Consider the following 6,000-nt stretch of genomic DNA (forward strand, 5'->3'; position numbering starts at 1 on the left):
TGTTTTGGGTTATTTCTTTCTGCATAGGTACCTCCTCTCCTTTCTACCCACATTTGACTGAGTGCCCACCCACTCCAGCATTAGAGATGCTAGTAATATGCAAATTTTTGGTGGTCCCTTGGGTGTGAGCCTTCACAGACTTTTCTTTTTTCACAGGCTTCTTTCTCCTGCTCACATCTGGTTATCTGCTTACTCAAACAGATTGACAGAGATTAAGAACAGAAAAAAAAGAATGAAGAAAAATGAAGAGAGCCATAAAGATGTGTAGAAAACCATTAAGTGTGCCAACATACCCCAATGAAAGCATCAGAGGAGAGAAGAGAGAAAAATGAGCAGAAAAGAGCTAAAAAAAAATTCAAAGAAATAATGACCAATATATCTTAAGTTTTACGAAAATCATTAATCTATATATCCAGGAAACACAATGAACTCCAAGTAGAATCAACACCCAGAACTACAAACAGAGCCACATCCAGAAACATTGTAGTAGAAATGTTGGAAGACAAAGAGAAAAACCTTGAAAGTGCCAATAGAAAAACAATTCAATACAAACAAGAGAATCACAATGAGATCAACAGTTGACTTCTGATCACAAATAGTGGTGACCAGAGGCAGTAGGATGACATGAAAATGCTAAAAGTAAAACAGTCAACTAAAATTATTACATGTAGTAAAACTATTTTTCAAAAAATGGAGGTAAAATAAAGACATTTAGATTAATAAAAGCTTAGGCTTTTTATTACTAGAAAACATTCTTTTCAAGAAATATTGGCCGGGTGCGGTGGCTCATGCCTGTAATCCCAGCACTTTGGAAGGCCAAGGCGGGCAGATCACGAGGTCAGGAGATCAAGACCATCCTGGCCAACATGGTGAAACCCCATCTCTACTAAAAAAAATACAAAAAATTAGCCGGGCGTGGTGGCGGGTGCCTGTAGTCCCAGCTACTCAGGAGGCTGAGGCAGGAGAATGGGGTAAACCCAGGAGGCAGAGCTTGCAGTGAGCCGAGATCATGCCACTGCACTCCAGTCTGGGAGACAGAGCAAGACTCTGTCAAAAAAAAAAAAAAAAAAAGAAAGAAAAAAAAGAAATATTAAAGAAAATTCTTCACAAAGTGAGTGATAACAGACAGAATTTGAATCCACACACCAAATAACAAAGAACACCTCTAAAAGTAATTAGTAATTATGTAGGTGATACTAATGTATATTTATTCTCCTTTCTTCACTCAATTGATTTAAAGTGCAATTATATAAATCATTATGAGCACTTGAGCACTATTGGAACTATAACACATAGAAATGTGATAAATTTGACAATAATAACACAAAGGAGGCAGGTGCAAGCAAAGCTATAACAGGGTGATGAAATGATACCAGATTATAATTTGAATATACAGGAACAAATGAAGAGATCCAGAAAAGATTACTGAGACTACTAAATCAACAAATTCTATAAATAAGTATTTTTCTCCTATTATCATCAGCTATTTTTTAAAATGATACCATGTAATGGCTATAGCAATATATTGTGGATTTTTAACATACATAGGCATAATATTCATAAAATAATAGCATAAAAAGTATAAAAATAGTATATATGACAATAATGATTCTGTATCTAATTGAATTAAGTTATAAATCTAGTAGATTCTAGTAAGTTAATACATATATTGTGAGCCCTATAGTAACAACTAAAAAAAACTTTGAAACATTTCAAAAAACTATTAAGGAAATAAAAATGTTACACCAGAATACATTCAATTCATGCCAAAGAAGGCAGTAAAAGAGCAACAGAGGAACAAAAAGAAAAGATATAAGATATATAGAAAACATTAAGTAAAATGTTTGATGTAAAGCCAACAATACCAATAATATTAAATGTGAAGGAATTAAACAATCCGATAAAATTTAGAGATTGTCAAACTGGATTTAAAAAAGAAAGATTCAACTAATGCTGTCTAGAAGAGAGGCATTTTAGATTTAAAGCTAAAAACAGTTGTAAGTAAAAAGTTAGGAAAGATGTATCATGCAAACAATAATCACAACAAAGCCAAAGTGGTTATACTAATATCGTGCAAGATAGACTTTAAGTGAAAAAGTGCCACTAGAAATAAAAAAAAAAAAAATGACATCTCACAATGTCAACAGTATCATTCTATCAGGAATCCATAACAATGATAAACAGATATGTACCTAATAACAGAGTCCCAAAATACATGAAGCAAGAGTCAAAAACTGACAGTAATGTAGGAGGATATAGACAATCCAACAATAACTCTTGGAGACTCCAGTGCCCCACTTTAAATAATGAATAGTAAAACTGCATCTGGTTAAGAAGAAAATAGAATCTAATTTGAAAATCCCTATAAACTAACTAGACCTAACAGACATATAATAACACCAAAGCTGACTATACATTATTCTCAAGTAAAAAGAACATTTTGCAGGCTGGACAGTATTCTGGGCCATAAAATATGCCTTAATAAGTGTAAAAGAACTGAACACACATAAAATATGCTGTCTAACCACAATATGACTAAGTAAAAAAAATCAGTAACAGAAAAATATTGGGGAATTTCTAAATATCTCAAAATTAAACACACTCCAAAAATAACCAATGTGTCCAAGATGAATTCAAAAGGGTCTTTAGAAAATGCACTGATATGATGGCCGGGGACAGTGGCTTATGCCTGTAATCCCAGTACTTTGGGAGGCCAAGGTGGGCAGATCACCTGAGATCAAGAGCTTGAGACCAGTCTGACAAACGTGGCAAAACCCTGTCTCTACTAAAAATACAAAAATTAGCCAGGTATGGTGGTAGGTGCCTGTAATCCCAGCTACTCAGGAGGCTGAGGCAGGATAATCACTTGAACCCGGGAGGCAGAGGTTGCAGTGAGCCAAGATCACACCACTGCACTCCAGCCTGGGTGACACAGCAAGACTATGTCTCAAAAAAAAAAAAAAAAAAGAAAAACGAAAATGTCCTGAGATGAATAATAATTTATACAACACATCAAAATTTATGAGACATGGATAGCACAATGCTTAGAGAGAAAATTGTAGCTGAAGCCCTCCTATTAAATAAGAACAACAAAAAATTTCCCATTAAACACACTGAAAAAATAAGAGCAAACTAAACCTGAAACAAGAAGATAGAAGGAAATTATAAAAATTAGAGCAGATATTAATGAAATCGAGAATAGAAAATCAGATATAAAAAGTATAAAAACAAAAGTTCATCATTTTCAAAGATCAACATAATTAACAAACTTTTATCTAGATTGGGCAAGAAAAAAGAAATAATATTCACATTTTTTAAGGCAGGGATGAACATTGGGAGCAAGCTTATGGAAATGTAATGCATAATAAGGAAATAATATAAACTACTGTATGCCAACAATTTAATTATCATGGATGAAATGGGCAAGTTACCAGAAAGACACAAACTACATAAACTGACACAAAAGGAAATAAACAATCTGAATAGGCTATAATAAAAGAAGGGATAAAATAAGTAACTTAATAGGGTATAAAAAAAGAAGAGATAAAATAAATGACTTTAAAACTTCCCAGGAAGAGAAGCCCAAGAACAGATGATTTTGCTGGTGAACTCTACCAAACATTTAAAGAAGAATTAATAATGTTTCTGAAATGACATCATCAAGATTTTGGAATAGAAGATTCTCTGGCATGGCTTTCCCCACAAAAACACAACTAGAAATGATTCAAAGACAGGAACACTACTCTGAATTCAGATGGACTCACGAGAGTCATGGAGAAATCTTCTGGGCTCACAAAATCAAGAGAAAAAATGATCCTTCAGAGAAACTGTACTTTCAGCCTGTGTTACTTCCTCCCTCAAGCTGGCATATGCCATTAACAGAATTTTGCTAGATCCAGTGTTCTGAGGTGAGAGGAGAGAATTGAAGGTGGAGGTTTACCTTTCTACTAGGATGAGAATTTTCACAGGAATACCACACTAGTTGCATCCCATGGGAACCACTGGAAGGGATGGAAGGGCTGAACTACCTGGAGTATATTGGGAACACAGTGACTGGCATGTGGGTCTTGGCAGCTGCTCTGCACTTCAATCAGCAGGGACACCATGTGCAAGAGACCACAGGAAAGCTCAAATCCCTGGCCAAATTTTCCACAAAACCCAGGGGTTTGTGTGGAGTGTTCCTTTGGTCTGTGGAAAACTAAATAGTTAGGATTAAGTTCCAGTGCCCACTTGAGTGTTCCCCAGACCAGAAAACAATGGAAGGGCAGCAACTGAGTTTTAATGCAGCATTTATTTTCTAGTGCTCACTATAAGTCTTTCTGACACTGATGAAAAAAAAAAAATGGCAGGGCAGTGATGTAGCTCCAGAGCAGTGTTGAAGTTCCAATATTCACTGTAAGTGATGGGAAACAATGGCAAGGCAGATGGGGAAACAATGGCATGACAATTAGTTAGCTCTAATGCAGGGTTTTACCTCCAGAATTCGTTGTAAGTGGCCCCCACTTCACCCCCGAATGACTATGACAACAGGCTAGCATTTAACTTGCAGCACTAAGTAGCAAAGTTCTAGGATGACCCCACATGCCTACAAAACCTGAAAAATGTGGCTGTCTTCTCAAATGTAGTGGCATAAATGTAAAAACACAAGGATTGTGAAAACTTGAAAATATGACACCACCAATAGGAATTAATAAAACTCCAGCAATAGGCCCAGAAGAGTTGAGGACCCACACAATTTCTGACAGAGTGCAGAGTAATTCTCTTTTAAAAATTCAGAGAAACATAAGAAAATACGAATAAAAATCTAAAAATTTGGAGAACAACCCAGGAACAAAATGACAAATTTGATGAAGAAATTGAATTTTTTAAAAACAGAAATCACATTAATAAACAATACAATTACCAAACTGAACAAAACTCATGAGAAAACTTTGACAGCAGGCATAATCAAACAGAGAAAAGAAATAGCCAGTTTCAAAACAGAACAAATGAAATTAACCAACCAGAGGATCAAAAAGGAAAAAGAATTTAAAAGGATGAAAAAGAGCTGTGAGAATTATGGGACACCATCAAGCAAACTAACCTCAGCACAACAGAGATTCCCAAAGGAACCAACAAGAGAGTAAAAGGCCTAGAAAGCATATTTTTAAAAAATTATATTGGATAATTTCTAAAAACTGGGGAAAGACAACAGCATCCAGATATAGGAAGCTCAGAGATCACCTATCAAATTCAACTCAAAGAGGGATTTCCTAAAGCATATCATAATTCAATTAGCAAAAATCAAAGACAAAAAAAGAATACTTGAAGCAGAGAAAGGAAGAAATACATCACATTCAAAAGAGCCTCGAGATGGCTTTCAGCTGATTTCTCAGCAGAAACACTGCACGTTAGGATGTTACGTTCAAAATGCTGAAGGAAAAAAAAGCTGTCCACCAATAATACTGTATCTAGCAAAGTTTTCTTTCAAACAGGAGAGATGAAGACTTGTTCAAAAATTTATTTTTTCCTTTTTTTTTTTCTGAGACGGAGTCTCGCTCTGTCGCCCAGGCTGGAGTGCAGTGGCGCGATCTCGGCTCACTGCAAGCTCTGCCTCCCGGGTTCACGCCATTCTCCTGCCTCAGCCTCCTGAGTAGCTGGGACTACAGATGCCCGCCACCACGCCCAGCAATTTTTTTGTATTTTTAGTAGAGATGGGGTTTCACCATGTTAGCCAGGATGGTCTCCATCTCCTGACCTCGTGGTCCGCCTGTCTTGGCCTCCCAATGTACTGGGATTAGAGGCATGAGCCACCGCGCCCAGCCCAAAATCTTTTTAAAACTGAGGGAATACATCATGTACCCAGAAAATCTGAGACAGATCTCAGTTAATGTAGAAAGTTTGTTTAACTAAGGTTGAGGACACACCTGTGACATAGCCTCAGGAAGCCCTGATGACATGTGTCAAAGGTGGTCAGGGCACAGCTTGGTTTTGTATATTTTAGGGAGGCATGAGACATTA

Source organism: Chlorocebus sabaeus, chromosome 22 (genome assembly GCF_047675955.1).
Source record: "Chlorocebus sabaeus isolate Y175 chromosome 22, mChlSab1.0.hap1, whole genome shotgun sequence".
NCBI classification, from domain to species: domain Eukaryota; kingdom Metazoa; phylum Chordata; class Mammalia; order Primates; family Cercopithecidae; genus Chlorocebus; species Chlorocebus sabaeus.